The 18,877-nt window shown below is 47.7% G+C and overlaps 1 protein-coding gene across 3 annotated transcripts in view; it reads left to right on the top strand.

Annotated features, from left to right (window-relative positions):
* ABCG2 (ATP binding cassette subfamily G member 2 (JR blood group)) overlaps positions 1 to 18,877 on the top strand; it is a 449,463-nt gene that overhangs the window by 355,148 nt on the left and 75,438 nt on the right. Inside the window, exon 1 of one of the 3 annotated variants that reach the window (XM_063917014.1) lies at positions 10,189 to 10,424. The exons of the other annotated variants lie outside the window; for them this stretch is intronic. The gene's annotated coding sequence lies outside the window, so the exon portion shown is untranslated. Of the gene's footprint in view, positions 1 to 10,188; positions 10,425 to 18,877 lie in introns of those variants that run through there. 3 annotated transcript variants of the gene reach the window in all.

The raw sequence follows: 18,877 nt of genomic DNA, 5'->3' as shown, positions 1-18,877 counted from the left end.
AGTTACTAAACCAAACCCTGAAAATCTTTGTTCAGTCTTCGGGAATTTGATTCTACTATGGTTCTTGCTATGGAGAAACAATGCGTAGTTACTGCAATACTGATAAAAATAGACAAAGCAGGTACATTTTCACAGTGTCAAAAACACAGCACAATTTATATAACGAGATCAGACTTGTAAGTGGAAGAATCCAATATTCTATCTAAGACTATGGAATAAGCCAAAATTATGTCTACACGATTTTTTGTGCGATCATGGGCCCTCATTCCGAGTTGATCGGTCGCAAGGCGAATTTAGCAGAGTTACACACGCTAAGCCGCCGCCTACTGGGAGTGTATCTTAGCATTTTAAAATTGCGACCGATGTATTCGCAATATTGCGCTCACAAACTACTTAGCAGTTTTAGAGTAGCTCCAGACTTACTCTGCTTGTGCGATCAGTTCAGTGCTTGTCGTTCCTGGTTTGACGTCACAAACACACCCAGCGTTCGCCCAACCACTCCCCCGTTTCTCCGGACACTCCTGCGTTTTTTCCGGAAACGGTAGCGTTTTCAGCCACACTCCCATAAAACGGCCTGTTTCCGCCCAGTAACACCCATTTCCTGTCAATCACATAACGATCGCCGGAGCGATGAAAAAGCCGTGAGTAAAAATACTATCTTCATAGCAAAGATACTTGGCGCAGTCGCAGTGCGAATATTGCGCATGCGCACTAAGCGGAATTTCAATGCGATGCGATGAAAAATACCGAGCGAACGACTCGGAATGAGGGCCCTGGTACCTACAACCACTGCATGACCATAGTGTAGTGTGTGCGTTGCATCGTCCCATCTGATGTGCTGCACATTAGATTGGACGATGCAATGTATGATGCAGTTTGGTTGCATGAAGCATACTTGCCTGCCCTCCCGGAATGGCCAGGAGGCTTCCGAAAATCGGGTGGCCCTCCCGGCCTCCCAGAAAGGTGGGCAAGTCTCCCACTTTCCCTGGCAGCCACCCGTACCCCCCCTTGGCCGCCCACAGCAGAGAACAAGTGGGCAGTCCGAGGGGATACGATGACACGATTCACGCTGAATTGCGTCATCATCGTAGCTCCGCCACCATTGATACAATGTATTGGCCTGTCAATGGATCGGCGGATTGTTGCAGTGTGTACCCAGCTTTAGGGATCCCCCGCATTTAGCTTGATTACAGTATAATAATTCACACATAAAAGCATTTACTGTTGCAGTATAAAAAAAAAAAAAGCAAAACCATATGATTTTGAAATCGGTTGAATCACTTTATTCGGACACAGGTAGACCAAAACAACTCCAATCCATTAATGATGTGATCTCTAAAGATAACTAATTGCACCATAGTTTCTATGTTGGGTAAAAAACAAGAGGAATAATTAAGGTGCCCATACACGGAATGACTACCAGGGCTGGTTTGAACTATAAACACAAAATAATTGGTAGAATCTCCCTTAAGATAACTTCCCTTTCCTCAGAACTGCTTTACTAGGTATTTAACATCTTAACTGTTTATTGCATACTACTGCTAGTTCATATTATATGCTGGATTAAATTATTGCAGGGGAATTCAATTAGATGCGATGGGTGTGAATCAGCCCTTGCCGTGGCGTTTCAGTGCCGGCAACGGCAGCCCGATTTGCCCCCTTCAGCCGACCAATTGTCAGATTTGCCTACACGTGCTTGCTGCCTATGGGGTAAAGTGCAGCAGTGTCAGGTGGATTTGCCGGGCGAATCCTCCCGGCACCTAATTGAATTCCACCCATAATATCAATTCAGTTGTGGCTTTACAAACTCAGGCCCTCATTCCGAGTTGATCGGTCGCAAGGCGAATTTAGCAGAGTTACACACGCTAAGCCGCCGCCTACTGGGAGTGTATCTTAGCATCTTAAAATTGCGACCGATGTATTCGCAATATTGCGCTCACAAACTACTTAGCAGTTTTAGAGTAGCTCCAGACTTACTCTGCCTGTGCGATCAGTTCAGTGCTTGTCGTTCCTGGTTTGACGTCACAAACACACCCAGCGTTCGCCCAACCACTCCCCCGTTTCTCCGGCCACTCCTGCGTTTTTTCCGGAAACTGTAGCGTTTTCAGCCACACTCCCATAAAACGGCCTGTTTCCGCCCAGTAACACCCATTTCCTGTCAATCACATTACGTTCGCCGGAGCGATGAAAAAGCCGTGAGTAAAAATACTATCTTCATAGCAAAGATACTTGGCGCAGTCGCAGTGCGAATATTGCGCATGCGCACTAAGCGGAATTTCACTGCGATGCGATGAAAAATACAGAGCGAACGACTCGGAATGAGGGCCTCAATTCATTGTCATCACTGCAAAGACTGTAAAATGTTTTTTTTTTTTTTTATAAATGTGTAGTTTCAGAATTTTTATCTATATGTGTTGTTCCCTATATAAATCTTTAGTTGTTATATGTATTGTATTTGCAAGATTAATTATCAGTAAAAATATATTTGTATAAATAGGCTTCCTTGTTTCACTTGATAAGGATCATACACTTTTTTGTTATGCAGCATGTTTTTGTTGATTTTAGACACTATTATTACTAGATGGCTGTTTTATTATCAATTTTGTGTGTGTGTGTGTGTGTGTGTGTGTGTGTATGTGTATATATATATATCTTATATATTTGCCCAGATCTGCGATTCTGTGTATAACGCTGGGCGGGGCTCTAGCAGGGTCTGGCCTTCTGAACCACAGATCACTGTGAGCTAGAAACACCCCCCTCCAAAGGTCCACGTCACTACTAGCCCTGGGCCAGATACACAGGCTGCAGCCATATGCCGCAGTGGTGATAGCTCCATAAGCGGGGGGGGGGGGGGGGGGGGGGTTACAGCACGGCACCCCCTCCTCTCCCCCCTTCCACAGGTGACACGGCCACTGGGCCACATACATAGGCTGCAGCCATATGCCGCGCTGCTGACAGCTCCTTACCTGTGGGTTACAGAGCGGCTCCCCATCCCGTCCCCGGAGACGATGACGGCAGCTGCTGGGTGTGGCATGCGGAGGGCGGCAGCTGCGTTGCACCGTGCCACCAATACTTGACCCAGATTCCGGTGGAACACACAGAGCGGAAGCAGCGACGCGAGGAATGGCCGCAGCCAATGGCTTGACATCGGCGGCTGGTGACGTCACGGGGTTGGGTAATCTGCAGTGCTCTGGCGGCTGCTGCTGCACACACAGCGTCGTGGCTGCCGGGTGCTGTGGGGGCAGCGGTGACGTCACGGGGCGTGGTTTCCAGTGTGCTCCGCCGGCTGCTGCTGTACACACAGCGTGGTGGCTGCCAGGTGCTGCTGGGACTATGGTGTAGTGGGGACAATATCATCGCTTCAGGTACTATTAGATAGCAAACATGTTACTGCATATTCTTTGTACTGCTGTGGTACAGCCAATGGGGCGCAGTTGTTAACAGGGTGTCACACATAGTATTGCGCCAGCCAGCAGCCCAGGTGTATGAGGCATTACATAAACACTACCAAACACTACCCTGCTGCATGCATGCCCACAGGGTACAGGGCAACCCCGGGTGGGTCCCACTGCCAACGGCCAGCCCCTTCTCTATGGATCAGGTTCCACATTGTGCAACTATACATATGATACATTATACTGCACAGGACTAGGGAGTATTCTCTACAGTGTATTGCTGCTACTAATCTGGGACTTTATCATGCATACACTACTAACTCATTTTATAACGCTGGCTGGGTCTGTAGCAGGGACTGCCCTCCTGCTTCACAAACCAGGGACTGTACTACACTATGTGATTCATCGTGGCCTGCGCCCACTATTCACGTCCCCTTGACCATCGCACACCCTTTGGCCGTGCAATATTTAACCACTAACACAATTATGATTGTAGGTAATACTCCATATAATACAAAAATAGCACGGCCTAAGAGCATGCAGGGGTTCAGGGGGCGCAGCCTGTTGCTTAAAATACAAAGATTTCATGCACAACGGGCGTGCAGGGGTTAAGGGGGCGTAGCACCTTACGACGGTGTGAAGAGCGCCCGTAGGGCGCGATGAATCACCTAGTATCTATCTATCTATCTATCTATCTATCTATCTATCTATCTATCTATCTATCTATCTATCTATCTAGTGTGTGTGTTCAATCTAGGCGAAGGCTGCTAATCAGTGAGTAGGGCATGTTATAATTTTTAAGGGCAACATTTTAGAAGTGATGTATTGCCACAGTTGCCGTGTGAGACCCTTGTGTGATTTTTTTACACACATTCTTTTTCTTTCCGTTTTGAACGATAGTCGTTCAGTGTGTAGGAGCAAGCGATAGTCGTCTGATTGCTCCCACATGCACAGAAACGGGCAAAAATGGTAGATCTTACTAGGCCAAACATTTAATTTCTGCCAACTACTTGGCTGACTATTATTTCAGTGTAGGGATAGTTGGGTACTTGCCCCCCAACTGAACGATCTGTTGCAGTAGGCATACTTCTGCTCTCAGTGCTAGCAGATTATGCTGGGCAGGAGTGAGGATAGAGCATGTGCGTTCTGTTTTCTCCCACTGCCCCCCATGTGTGACCAACTGCAAAGGAGGAGTCTGATGGCGTTTTTTTTTTATAATGATTTAATTTATTTTTTCAATTTATTTTGATTTTTCTGTTTTAACAATAGAAGTAGGCGGACAGTGTCAGTCTATTTCTCTGACATCACTAGTTGGAGGAAAATTGGTTGACCTGCCGAAAAAGTTGTCTCCGCGTGTTGCAGTACTATTTTTAGTTGGACAGGCAAGTTAGACAGTTGGTTAGTAAAATGAAAGTTGGTTGGTGTATGGCCACCTTTAAGCTGGCCAAACACTGCATGATAATCGTGAAAGACAAATGACCAAATGCCTGGTTTGAACAATTGCCTTTCAGTGTATGGACGTACAACAATAGCTGGTCACTGTTTCGAAACGGCTGGAAAAAAGTCTGGATCATTTGGTTTATCATCCTGTCCAATCCACCCGTCTGTTGGGGGTCATTCCAAGTTTTTAGCTCGCTAGCTCCTTTAAGCAGCATTGCAAACGCTAGGCCGCCGCCCTCTGGGAGTGTATCTTAGCTTAGCAGAATAGCGATCGAAAGATTAGCAGAACTGCTAATAAATAATTCCCTGCAGTTTCTGAGTAGCTCCAGACCTACTCCTAGATTGCGATCACCTCGGTCCGTTTAGTTCCTGGTTTGACGTCATAAACACGCCCTGCGTTCGGCCAGCCACTCCCCCGTTTCTCCAGCCACTCCGGCGTTTTTCCCTGGCACACCTGTGTTTTTTAGCACACTCCCTGAAAACGGCCAGTTTCCGCCCAGAAACACCCACTTCCTGTCAATCACACTACGATCACTCGAGCGATGAAAAAACAATGCTCGAGCTTGTGTAAATCTACAAAGTTTTGTGTGAAAGTACTTAGCGCATGCGCGCTGCGTACCATGCGCATGCGCATTTTTTCACTTAATCACTGCACTGCGAAAAACGGCAGCGAGCGAACAACTCTGAATGACCACTGTTGTTCCTAGGAGTCCACGCAGTGAATGGAGATCGTACCATACATCATGCACTGCATGGAGGCACTCCGATTATCGTGCTGCTCCCTCCTCGGCTGCAATATCGTGCAGTCTATGGCCAGTTTTACCATACTGTAGCCGGTTATTTATTATTTTTAATTTGTAGTTAAGACTAAACATTATTTTTATTTTACATACAGAGTATATTTTGTGAGTAAAAAATAAGAATTTACTTACCGATAATTCTATTTCTCGTAGTCCGTAGTGGATGCTGGGACTTCCGTAAGGACCATGGGGAATAGCGGCTCCGCAGGAGACTGGGCACAAAGTAAAAGCTTTAGGACTAGCTGGTGTGCACTGGCTCCTCCCCCTATGACCCTCCTCCAAGCCTCAGTTAGGATACTGTGCCCGGACGAGCGTACACAATAAGGAAGGATCTTGAATCCCGGGTAAGACTCATACCAGCCACACCAATCACACCGTACAACCTGTGATCTGAACCCAGTTAACAGTATGATAAAACTTAGGAGCCTCTAAAAAGATGGCTCACAACAATAAACAACCCGATTTTTTGTAACAATAACTATATACAAGTATTGCAGACAATCCGCACTTGGGATGGGCGCCCAGCATCCACTACGGACTACGAGAAATAGAATTATCGGTAAGTAAATTCTTATTTTCTCTGACGTCCTAGTGGATGCTGGGACTTCCGTAAGGACCATGGGGATTATACCAAAGCTCCCAAACGGGCGGGAGAGTGCGGATGACTCTGCAGCACCGAATGAGAGAACTCCAGGTCCTCCTCAGCCAGGGTATCGAATTTGTAAAATTTTGCAAACGTGTTTGCCCCTGACCAAGTAGCTGCTCGGCAAAGTTGTAAAGCCGAGACCCCTCGGGCAGCCGCCCAAGATGAGCCCACTTTCCTTGTGGAATGGGCTTTAACAGATTTTGGCTGTGGCAGTCCTGCCACAGAATGTGCAAGCTGAATTGTACTACAAATCCAACGAGCAATCGTCTGCTTAGAAGCAGGAGCACCCAGCTTGTTGGGTGCATACAGGATGAACAGCGAGTCAGATTTTCTGACTCCAGCCGTCCTGGAAACATATATTTTCAGGGCCCTGACTACGTCCAGTAACTTGGAGTCCTCCAAGTCCCTAGTAGCCGCAGGTACCACAATAGGTTGGTTCATGTGAAACGCTGAAACCACCTTAGGGAGAAATTGAGGACGAGTCCTCAATTCTGCCCTGTCTGAATGAAAAATTAGGTAAGGGCTTTTATATGATAAAGCCACCAATTCTGAGACACGCCTGGCTGAAGCCAGGGCTAACAGCATTACCACTTTCCATGTGAGATATTTCAAGTCCACAGTGGTGAGTGGTTCAAACCAATGTGATTTTAGGAACCCTAAAACTACATTGAGATCCCAAGGTGCCACTGGTGGCACAAAAGGAGGCTGTATATGCAGTACCCCCTTGACAAACGTCTGAACTTCAGGCACTGAAGCCAGTTCTTTCTGGAAGAAGATCGACAGGGCCGAAATTTGAACCTTAATGGATCCTAATTTTAGGCCCATAGACAGTCCTGCTTGCAGGAAATGTAAGAAACGACCCAGTTGAAATTCCTCTGTGGGGGCCTTCTTGGCCTCACACCACGCAACATATTTTCGCCAAATGCGGTGATAATGTTTCGCGGTTACATCCTTCCTGGCTTTGATCAGGGTAGGGATGACTTCATCTGGAATGCCTTTTTCCATCAGGATCCGGCGTTCAACCGCCATGCCGTCAAACGCAGCCGCGGTAAGTCTTGGAACAGACAAGGTCCCTGCTGGAGCAGGTCCTTTCTTAGAGGTAGAGGCCACGGATCCTCCGTGAGCATCTCTTGCAGTTCCGGGTACCAAGTTCTTTTTGGCCAATCCGGAGCCACGAGTATAGTTCTTACTCCTCTCTTTCTTATGATTCTCAGTACTTTTGGTATGAGAGGCAGAGGAGGGAACACATACACCGACTGGTACACCCACGGTGTTACCAGAGCATCCACCGCTATTGCCTGAGGGTCCCTTGACCTTGCGCAATATCTGTCCAGTGCTTGACTTAGGGCATTGTAAATGGCCCTTAGTTCCAGGATATTTATGTGAAGAGACGTTTCCATGCTTGACCACAAGCCCTGGAAATTTCTTCCCTGTGTGACTGCTCCCCAGCATCCAATCCTGAATGCCGAATCTGCGGCCCTCTAGAAGATGAGCCCTCTGTAACCACCACAGGAGAGACACCCTTGTCCTTGGAGATAGGGTAATCCGCTGATGCATCTGAAGATGCGATCCGGACCATTTGTCCAGCAGATCCCACTGAAACGTTCTTGCATGGAATCTTCCGAATGGAATCGCTTCGTAAGAAGCCACCATTTTTCCCAGGACTCTCGTGCATTGATGCACTGACACCTGGCCTGGTTTTAGGAGGTTCCTGACTAGCTCGGATAACTCCCTTGCCTTCTCCTCCGGGAGAAACACCTTTTTCTGGACTGTGTCCAGAATCATCCCCAGGAACAGTAGACGTGTTGTTGGAATCAGCTGTGATTTTGGGATATTTAGAATCCACCCGTGCTGACGTAACACTACCTGAGACAGTGCTACTCCGAACTCTAACTGTTGCCTGGACCTTGCCCTTATCAGGAGATCGTCCAAGTAAGGGATAATTAAGACGCCTTTTCTTCGAAGAAGAATCATAATTTCGGCCATTACCTTGGTAAAGACCCGGGGTGCCGTGGACAATCCAAACGGCAGCGTCTGAAACTGATATGGTCTCACCGAGCCGTCCGGCTTCGGTACCACAAACAGCGTGGAATAATACCCCTTTCCCTGTTGTAGGAGGGGTACCTTGATTATCACCTGCTGGGAATACAGCTTGTGAATAGCTTCCAATACTGCCTCCCTGTCGGAGGGAGACGTTGGTAGAGCAGACTTCAGGAATCTTCGAGGGGGAGACGTCTCGAATTCCAATTTGTACCCCTGTGATACTACCTGCAGGATCCAGGGGTCCACTTGCGAGTGAGCCCACTGCGCGTTGAAATTTTTGAGACGGGCCCCCACCGTGCCTGAGTCCGCTTGTAAAGCCCCAGCGTCATGCTGAAGACTTGGCAGAAGCGGGGGAGGGCTTCTGCTCCTGGGAAGAGGCTGCCTGGTGCAGTCTTTTTCCTCTTCCTCTGCCCCGGGGCAGAAATGAGTAGCCTTTTGCCCGCTTGTTCTTATGGGAACGAAAGGACTGAGTTTGAAAAGACGGTGTCTTTTTCTGCTGAGAGGTCACCTGGGGTAAAAAGGTGGACTTTCCAGCCGTTGCCGTGGCCACCAGGTCTGATAGACCGACCCCAAATAACTCCTCCCCTTTATACGGAAATACTTCCATATGTCGTTTGGAATCTGCATCACCTGACCACTGTCGCGTCCATAACGCCCTTCTGGCAGAAATGGACATCGCACTCACTCTTGATGCCAGGGTGCAAATATCCCTCTGTGCATCACGCATATATAGTAATGCATCCTTTAAATGCTCTATAGTTAATAATATACTGTCCCTATCCAGGGTATCAATATTTTCAGTCAGGGAATCCGACCAAGCCACTCCAGCGCTGCACATCCAGGCTGAGGCGATTGCTGGTCGCAGTATAACACCAGTATGTGTGTATATACCTTTTAGGATATTTTCCAGCCTTCTATCAGCTGGTTCCTTGAGGGCGGCCGTATCAGGAGACGGTAACGCCACTTGTTTTGATAAGCGTGTGAGCGCCTTATCTACCCTAGGGGGTGTTTCCCAACGTGCCCTAACCTCTGGCGGGAAAGGGTATAGTGCCAATAATTTGTTAGAAATCAGCAGTTTTTTATCGGGGGAAACCCACGCCTTATCACACACCTCATTTAATTCATCTGATTCAGGAAAAACTACTGGTAGTTTTTTCACACCCCACATAATACCCTTTTTTGTGGTACTTGTAGTGTCAGAAATGTTCAATGCCTCCTTCATCGCCGTGATCATGTAACGTGTGGCCCTACTGGACATTACGTTCGTCTCCTCACCGTCGACACTGGATTCAGTATCCGTGTCTGGGTCTTAACTGAGGCTTGGAGGAGGGTCATAGGGGGAGGAGCCAGTGCACACCAGCTAGTCCTAAAGCTTTTACTTTGTGCCCAGTCTCCTGCGGAGCCGCTATTCCCCATGGTCCTTACGGAAGTCCCAGCATCCACTAGGACGTCAGAGAAATATTCGTGTGTAACTGTGTATATACTTTTCTAAATGGTCACAAACTACAGAATAAATATGCCAGAGCTGAATATACCTTGGGTTCTATTCTAATACAAATGCTCAAAGCCAAATGTTTTAATGACAATTCCTATATCAACTGATGTCAGGTACTAGCCCTCTCCTGTAGTACCACACTGAGGATAATGATCTTTTCTACCAGATCACTAGAGGATGTGTAGCAGTGTCTAGTGCTGCATGATCTGCTCCTGCTGCATTTGCGTGTCTGTGGTTCCTCCTCCTAGAAGCTCCTTATACAAATCGTTTTGTAATCTATGAAAATAGACTCAGCCTTGCAGCATGTACAGAGTACTCTCCTCCTCCCCCCCCCCCCCTCCCCAGGACCAGACAGTAGGCTGGCTGCAGCTATCATCGTGGGAAGTCGCCGCCCCACACGTGTCTCTGACTGTCCGGACTTCTATCCCCATCCCTCACTACTACCTCTCTCAGAAGCGTGCAGATGCTCAGTGTCAGGCAGTGGCAGAGCGGGGAGAGTGCTTTACATACATACATATCCCACTGCTGTCAGCAAGGAGAGCGCTCCCCACAGACTGCCCCAGCCACAATCACATCACTGACTCCTCACACACCCTATATGCTCGGTAAGTGCTTTTCTGCTGTCTTTTACTGTATGTTTCCAGATGAGCCCAGACTGAAATGTCTATTTATAAATAATTCCTTACTATTGTTTGTGCAGATATCTTTTCCTAGAGACTGTATGGGGGGAATTCAAACGTTTGAAAAGTCGGTTGGGTGTCTGTTTTTCCCCCCTGTCTATTAGATAAAAACAGACACCCAACTGACTTTTCAAACATTTGAATCTCCCCCAAAGTGTGAGTAGAGCAGGAGGTAATGATTGTGAAAAGAATGTATTTTGATGGTTGTGTATTCTGCAATACAAATTTTTTGCATTGTAATGAGACCGTTCTAGTGCAGTAAAATTCTTCCTTTCAACGGTATCGAACATTTAGGGGTCAATTCATTTAGGTGCAAGTTGTGTCCTGTGAGTCGGAATTTGCACCACAAAACTCGCATGGCCTTGTGTGGGGACGTGTGCAACCCCTGTGCAGGGGAAAAGGTGGGCACAATACTTTAAGGTAAAAATAAGAATGAATAAGCCTGCACATGGAGGGGATTAAAAAGCATAGTTTGGTCAACAGATTGATGAGTTTTCAGGTGAATTTCTCTAAAAACCTCAGTAATGGGCTAAATGAGGTGGGACCAGTACATTATTATTATTACAAGTTATTTATATAGTGCACACATATTCCGCAGCGCTTTACAGAGAATATTTGGCCATTCACATCAGTCCCTGCCCCAGTGGAGCTTACAATCTATATTCCCTACCACATGTACAGACGCACACATTCATGCTAGGGTTAATTTTGCTGTGATCCAATTAACCTACCAGTATATTTTTGGATTGTGGGAGAAACCCACACAAGTACGGGGAGAATATACAAATCCCACACAGTTATGGCCATGGTGGGAATCGAACCCATAACCGCAGTGCTGTGAGGCAGTAATGCTAACCATTACACCATCCGTACTGCCCTAATGGAGGTACATGGAGGTGAATTGATGGAAGAGGGTTTTAGAACTTGCAGATGAGAGATAAAAGTGTATTTTTTTATCAACTGTTTTTATATACTTAAAACTAGAGATGTGCGGGTTCGGATTTATTCGGTTCTTAACGCCAATATTGACGTGAGTTAAGATTTATCCAGATTTGTCTTATTGGCTATTTAAAACACGTGACATCTGAGCGCCAATAAGATGCTGTTTTGAGATCTGCGTAAAACTGGGTATATCTGAACCCGCATATCTCTAAAAAAAAAAACACTGAAAAATGAATGTACAAACATTTTTCTGTGCCCCAAAATGCTGGAACGATTTGAAAAACGCTTGCTATAATTTGTTCACCATCTATAAAAAGTGCAAAAATCGGCTATGTGTCACATTTTAAGAACCTCCAGCACTTTCCTTATGACTACTAACAAATATGGTCCTGCTACTGTATCTCAGTCGTCACTTTCTTGGTGTCCATGCAGGCTTCCCCTCTTTGCACTTCTACGTCGCTTTTGGTAGAAAAGTAATTCTGCCTTGCCACGACTGCAGCAAATTGGTATGTCTAATAGGATCTCGCATCTCTCAGGTGCGTACATCTGTGTGATGTACTGTATGAGAGTTTCATGATACAAACTTGCTTCTAATTGAATTAAGTCCTTACAGTCCTTAACCACATGTTAAGGACTGTAAGGACTTAATTCAATTAGAAGCAAGTTTTTTTTGTTGAGGTTTTGTTTACCTCGAAATAATGGTAAAGCTGAACTTGCAGTTCCTGAATAGCTAATTTGGATCATTTACCCAACTGTTTTTTTTTTCTGCATTAATTATACGATTTTCTCTAACGTCCTAGAGGATGCTTGGACTCCGTAAGGACCATGGGGAATAGACGGGCTCCGCAGGAGACATGGGCACTTTAAGAAATACTTTAGACTCTGGGTGTGCACTGGCTCCTCCCTCTATGCCCCTACTCCAGACCTCAGTTTTAGACTGCCCAGAGGAAGATGGGTGCACTGCAGGGAGCTCTCCTGAGTTTCCTGCTAAGAAAGCATTTTGTTAGGTTTTTTTCTTATTTTCAGGGAGCTCTGCTGGCAACAGACTCCGTGCATCGAGGGACTGAGGAGAGAGGAGCAGACCTACTTAAATGATAGGCTCTGCTTCTCGGCTACTGGACACCATTAGCTCCAGAGGGAGTGGAACACAGGTTCGTCCTGGGCGTTCATCCCAGAGCCGCGCCGCCGTTCTCCTCACAGAGCCGGAAGAAATGAAGAAAGAAGACTACTGAGGCGGCAGAAGCCTTCGGGTGCTTCACTGAGGTAACGCACAGCACTGCAGCTGCGCGTCATTGCTCCCATACACCTCACACACTCCGGTCACTGTCAGGGTGCAGGGCGCAGGGGTGGCGCCCTGTGCAGCAATAGAATACCTCTCCTATGGCAAATGACTATATACATGTACAGGTGGGCACTGTACATGTATATAAAAGAGCCCCCGCCATATTTTATTAAGTTTGAGCGGGACAGAAGCCCGCCGCCGAGAGGGCGGGACTTCTCCCTCAGCACTCACCAGCGCCATTTTCTCTCCACAGCACCACTGAGAGGAAGCTCCCCGGACTCTCCCCTGCTTGACACACGGTGAAAGAGGGTTTTAAAGTAGAGGGGGGGCACATAATTGGCGATTATACATTACAGCAGCGCTACTGGGTAAACATTCTGTGTTTTTATCCTGGGTCATATAGCGCTGGGGTGTGTGCTGGCATACTCTCTCTCTGTCTCTCCAAAGGGCCTAAGGGGGAACCTGTCTTCAGAAAAGAGTTTCCCTGTGTGTGTGGAGTGTGTCGGTACGCGTGTGTCGACATGTTTGACGATGAATGCTCGCCTAAGGAGGAGGGGGAGTGCATGATTGTCAGGTCGCCGTCGGCAACGCCGACACCGGACTGGATGGATATGTGGAATGTCTTGAATGCTAATGTAAATTTATTGCATAAGAGATTAGACAAGACTGAGGCTAGGGATCAGTCAGGTAGTCAGACCATGCCTGTCCCAGTGGCACCGGGACCTTCTGGGTCTCAGAAACGCACATTATCCCAGATCACTGACACAGATACCGACACGGATTCAGATTCCAGTGTCGACTATGAGGATGCAAAATTACAGCCAAAAGTGGCTTTAGGTATTCGTTACATGATCATTGCTATTAAAGAGGTTTTGCATATTACTGAGGAACCCCCTGTCCCTGACACGAGGGTACACATGTATAAAGAGAAAAGGCCTGAGATCACCTTTCCGTCCTCATTTGAGCTAAGCGAATTGTGCGAAAAGGCTTGGGAAGGAGACTACAAGTTCCCAAAAGGATTCTTATGGTGTATCCCTTCCCACAAAAGGACAGGATACGATGGGAATCTTCGCCTAAAGTAGACAAGGCGTTGACACGCTTATCCAAGAAGGTGGCACTGCCTTCCCAGGATACTGCTACCCTCAAGGATCCTGCGGATCGTAAGCAGGAAGTTACCATGAAGTACATTTACACACATTCTGGTACTATGGTTAGGCCGGCTATGGCATCGGCCTGGGTTTGTAGTGCTGTCGCAGCATGGACAGATTTCTTGTCTACGGAGATTGAGACCCTAGATAAGGATACCATTCTAATGACCCTAGAGCATATCAAGGATGCTGCGTTATATATGAGGGATGCTCAGAGACATTTGTTTACTAAGCTCCAGAATAAATGCTATGTCTATTTCTGCTAGGCGACTCTTGTGGACCCGGGGATGCCGACTCAAAGTGGCATATGGAGTAGTTGCCTTACAAGGGGGAGGAGTTGTTTGGAGAAGGCCTCCCGGACCTTGTCTCTACTGCTACGGCTGGTAAATCGAATTTTTTACCTTATGTTCCCCCACAACATACTAAGAAGGCACCTCATTACCAAATGCAGTCCTTTCATTCAGATAAAAGCAAAATGGTACGGGGATCGTCCTTTCTTGCCAGAGGTAAGGCAAGGGAAAAAAGCTGCACACAGCTAGTTCCCAGGAGCAGAAGTCCCCCCCTACGTCTGCAAAGTCCACCGCATGACGCTGGGGCTTCCCTGGGGGGGCCAGATCAAGTGGGGGCACGTCTTCGATTTTTCAGCCACGTCTGGGTTCACTCACAGGTGGATCCCTGGGCATTAGAGATTGTTTCTCAGGGATACAGGCTGGAATTCGAAGAGATGCCTCCTTGCCGGTTTTTCAAATCGGCTCTGCCAGCTTCTCCGTCAGAAAGGGAGTTAGTGTTAACTGCAATTCAAAAATTGTACCTGCAACAGGTGATAGTCAAGGTTCCTCTTCTCCAGCAAGGAAAGGGGTATTACTCAACCATGTTTGTGGTTCCGAAACCGGACGGTTCGGTCAGACCCATTTTGAATCTGAAATCCCTGAACATGTACTTGAAAAAGTTCAAGTTCAAGATGGAATCGCTCAGAGCGGTCATCGCCAGCCTGGAGGGGGGGATTGGATGGTTTCCCTGGACATAAAGGATGCTTACCTTCATGTTCCGATTTTTCTTCCTCACCAGGCGTTCCTGAGATTTGCGGTACAGGACTGTCATTACCAATTTCAGACGTTGCCGTTTGGGCTTTCCACGGCCCCGAGAATTTTCACCAAGGTAATGGCGGAAATTATGGTGTTCCTGCGCATGCAGGGTGTCACAATTATCCCATACTTGGACGATCTCCTCATAAAGGCAAGATCTCGAGAGAAGTTACTGGACAGCATGTCACTGTCAGTGAGGACGTTGCAACAGCACGGCTGGATTCTCAATATTCCGAAGTCCCAGCTGGTTCCTACAACGCGTCTGACCTTTTTGGGCCTGATTCTGGACACAGAACAGAAAAAGGTTTTTCTTCCGATGGAAAAGGCTCAGGAGCTCATAGCTCTGGTCAGGAACCTATTAAAGCCAAAAAAAGGTTTCAGTGCTTCACTGCACCCGTGTCCTGGGGAAGATGGTGGCATCGTATGAGGCCATCCCCTTCGGCAGGTTCCATGCAAGGACTTTTCAATGGGACCTACTGGACAAATGGTCCGGGTCTCATTTATAAATGCATCAAAGGATCACCCTGTCTCCCAGAGCCAGGATATCTCTCCTTTGGTGGCTGCACAGTGCTCACCTCCTGGAGGGCCGCAGGTTCGGCATTCAGGACTGGATCCTGGTGACCACGGACGCGAGCCTCCGAGGTTGGGGAGCAGTCACACAGGGAAGAAATTTCCAAGGACTTTGGTCAAATCAAGAGACTTCTCTTCACATTAACATCCTGGAACTAAGGGCCATACACAACGCCCTACGTCAAGCAGAGATATTACTTCGCAATCGACCAGTTCTGATCCAGTCAGACAACATCACCGCAGTAGCTCATGTAAACCGCCAAGGCGGCACAAGGAGCAGAGTGGCAATGGCGGAAGCCACCAGAATTCTTCGCTGGGCGGAGAATCATGTAAGCGCTCTGTCAGCAGTGTTCATTCCGGGAGTGGACAACTGGGAAGCAGACTTCCTCAGCAGACACGATCTGCATCCGGGAGAGTGGGGACTTCATCAGGAAGTCTTCGCGCACATTGCAAGTCGGTGGGTACTACCCCAAATAGACATGATGGCATCCCGTCTCAACAAAAAGCTACAAAGGTATTGCGCCAGGTCAAGAGACCCTCAGGCGGTAGCTGTGGACGCCCTAGTGACACCGTGGGTGTTCCAGTCGGTATATGTGTTTCCTCCTCTTCCTCTCATACCCAAGGTGTTGAGGATAATAAGAAAAAGAGGAGTGAGAACAATTCTCATTGTTCCAGATTGGCCACGAAGGACCTGGTATCCGGATCTGCAAGAAATGCTCACAGAAGATCCGTGGCCTCTTCCTCTAAGGCAGGACCTGTTACAACAAGGTCCCTGTCTGTTCCAAGACTTACCGCGGCTGCGTTTGACGGCATGGCGGTTGAACGCCGGATCCTAGCGGAAAAAGGTATTCCGGATGAGGTCATTCCTACGCTAATAAAGGCTAGGAAGGACGTGACGTCTAAACATTATCACGAATATGGCGAAAATATGTTTCCTGGTGTGAGGCCAGGAATGCTCCTACGGAAGAATTCCATCTAGGCCGTTTTCTTCACTTCCTACAAACTGGAGTGAATTTGGGCCTAAAATTAGGCTCCATTAAAGTTCAGATTTCGGCCTTATCCATTTTCTTTCAAAAGGAATTGGCCTCTTTACCTGAAGTACAGACTTTTGTGAAGGGAGTACTGCATATTCAGACTCCTTTTGTACCTCCAGTGGCGCCTTGGGACCTTAACGTGGTGTTAAGTTTCCTTAAGTCACATTGGTTTGAACCACTTAAAACAGTGGAGTTGAAATATCTCACTTGGAAGGTGGTCATGTTGTTAGCCTTGGCTTCGGCTAGGCGAATTTCGGAATTGGCGGCTTTATCACATAAAAGCCCCTATCTGGTTTTCCATATGGATAGAGCGGAGTTGCGGACCCGTCCTCAATTCCTACCTAAGGTGGTCTCATCCTTTCATATGAACCAACCTATTGTCGTGCCTGTGGCTACACGTGACTTGGAGGATTCTGAGTCCCTTGATGTGGTCAGGGCTTTGAAAATTTATGTGGCCAGAACGGCTAGGATCAGAAAAACAGAAGCACTGTTTGTCCTGTATGCAGCCAACAAGGTTGGCGGCCTTTGCTCGCTGGATCTGTAACACGATTCAGCAGGCGCATTCTACGGCAGGATTGCCGTTACCGAAATCGGTTAAGGCCCATTCCACTAGGAAGGTGGGCTCGTCTTGGGCGGCTGCCCGAGGGGTCTCGGCACTACAGCTGTGCCGAGCTGCTACTTGGTCGGGGTCAAACACTTTTGCAAAGTTCTATAAGTTTGATACCCTGGCTGAGGAGGACCTCCTGTTTGCTCAATCGGTGCTGCAGAGTCATCCGCACTCTCCCGCCCGTTTGGGAGCTTTGGTATAATCCCCATGGTCCTTACGGAGTCCCAGCATCCTCTAGGACGTTAGAGAAAATAAGATTTTGCACTTACCGGTAAATCTATTTCTCGTAGTCCGTAGAGGATGCTGGACGCCCGTCCTATGTGCGGACTTCTTCTGCAAGACTTGTATATAGTTTTTGCTTACATAAGGGTTATATTATAGTTCATCGGTTTGGACCGAGACTATGTTGTTTGTTCATACTGTTAACTGGGTAGTTTATCACAAGTTATACGGTGTGATTGGTGTGGCTGGTATGAATCTTGCCCTTGGATTAACAAAAATCCTTTCCTCGTACTGTCCATCTCCATCTGGGCACAGTTTCTCTAACTGAGGTCTGGAGGAGGGGCATAGAGGGAGGAGCCAGTGCACACCCAGAGTCTAAAGTCTTAAAGTGCCCATGTCTCCTGCGGAGCCTGTCTATTCACCATGGTCCTTACGGAGTCCCAGCATCCTCTACGGACTACGAGAAATAGATTTACCGGTAAGTGTAAAATCTTATTTCCCCCCCCCACCAAATTGAAATTAGCCCTAATTAGCCCTTTTCTTCCCAGATGCTGAATGTATTGACCAGGAAATTAATTATATAATTTTATTTTAAAGTTAATTTTTCTGCTAACCTTTGCTGGTATTTAGGGGCCCTTTTTGTTTCTATGGTTTTAGACCAGATAAATAGAATTTGTTATCGCCATTATTCGCAGCAATAAAAAATTCTGTACCCATATGTATTATGAATCACCTGCAGGGAGAGTGGCTCTAGTAGGAGTGTGACTCTCTGCTGTGGTCACTTTACTTTGTGCTGTGGGACCCCCAGCAGTCTACTGTGTGGTCATTGGGACGGATAAATAGGGGGGGGGGTCAACCAGGGTGGTCATCCTGGGGCCCCCACAGTGTCCGCATTTACATGGACCTGAAGTACCACCAGTCAGTCATGTAACTACTGTAGGTGCAGGGAGTGCAGCTGCTATGTGGCCCAGGCTGCTTCCAGGGCCTGGGCTCCCCTTGCACACAGTCAGGAGCTGCTACCAAGGCCTGCTGCTCCACCTTCATCCCCACCCACGGGAAGAATGGCTACTGTCAATAGTTCTCCTAAGGCTGCAGCCGCATGGAGGATGTAGCAGTGGGGTGCCCTACCTGGCTGGCTCCGAGTCCCAGCAGCAGAGCTGTACTGAGTTTTGTGGGTATTTAGGGGGCAGGGCCTAATGCAGTGAAGTGCCCGCCCCCATCAGAGACCTCTGCTGTAGACAGGTAATGTACTGTATCTCCTGCTAGCTTCCGCACCCTCTCTTTCTAACCCTCTCTCTCCCTGACACTTTCTTGATACTCTCTCTCTCCCTGACACTGTCTCTCTCTCTCCCTTCCTGACACTTTCTTGATACTCTGTTTTCCTGACACTGTCTCTCTCTCCCTCGCAGCCTCTGTCTACCTGACACTGTCGCTCACTCTCTCTCTCTCCCTGACACTATCTCTCTCCCTGACACTCTCTCTCCCTGG

This window comes from Pseudophryne corroboree, chromosome 1 (genome assembly GCF_028390025.1).
Source record: "Pseudophryne corroboree isolate aPseCor3 chromosome 1, aPseCor3.hap2, whole genome shotgun sequence".
Lineage (NCBI taxonomy): Eukaryota > Metazoa > Chordata > Amphibia > Anura > Myobatrachidae > Pseudophryne > Pseudophryne corroboree.
The sequence above is the reverse complement of the archived record's forward strand: the minus strand, read 5'-3'. Positions and strand labels throughout refer to the sequence as shown.